The following is an 852-nucleotide window of genomic DNA, read 5'->3' on the forward strand; positions in this document are numbered from 1 at the left end:
TGTGCGAAGATTTTAATGAGGCACTATGGCAGCATGAGCATCTTTCTGGTACTCCGCGGTCTGAAACTCAAATGGTGGCGTTTAGGGATTGCTTGGAAAGGTGCGAGTTGGAGGACCTGGGTTTCTCGGGCTTTCCCTTTACCCACAACAACGGCCAGCAGGCGGATCGGAATGTACAGGTCCGGCTGGACAGGGCATGCGCTGATGAATCTTGGCGGGATTCCTTCCCTGCCGCGAGGGTGGTCCATCTAGCTACACCATGCTCGGATCATTGCCCCGTCTTGATCCAGATGGAGGGCCAGCAAGATGTAAGTCGCCGGGTCCCCACTTTGCGCTATGAAATTATGTGGGAACGGGATCATACTCAACCCGAGATGCTAGACGGGGCATGGAACAGACACAAACAGCCTGGCTGCTTGGTCTCGGTGGCAAAGTCCCTGAAGGAGGTGTTGAAGGATTTGAAAGAATGGAGTAAAATTAAGTTTGGTAACATGTTAAAGGAGATCGAGAAGTTGCGATCACAACTCGACGAGTTACAGTTGTCGGGCTCAGACTATGCTTGTTATTCGTGCAAAGATGAATGAGTTGGACGAGCTGTTATACCGTGTGGAGATGCTTTGGCTTCAACGCTCTCGTATTGATTGGTTAAAAGAAGGGGAACGGAACACAAAGTTTCTGCATAGAAGAGCTGTTTGGCGAGCTCGAAGAAATCTCATACGCCGTTTGCAGAAGCAAGATCGTTCTTGGTGTCATGTTCCGTCAGACATGGAGAGAATGATGTCCTCCTATTTCGAGGAGATCTTTACAAAGGACCCAACTCTCTCTCCGGATGCGGTTCTTGACTGTATTTAG

Source organism: Triticum dicoccoides, chromosome 5B (assembly GCF_002162155.2).
Source record: "Triticum dicoccoides isolate Atlit2015 ecotype Zavitan chromosome 5B, WEW_v2.0, whole genome shotgun sequence".
NCBI classification, from domain to species: Eukaryota; Viridiplantae; Streptophyta; class Magnoliopsida; order Poales; family Poaceae; genus Triticum; species Triticum dicoccoides.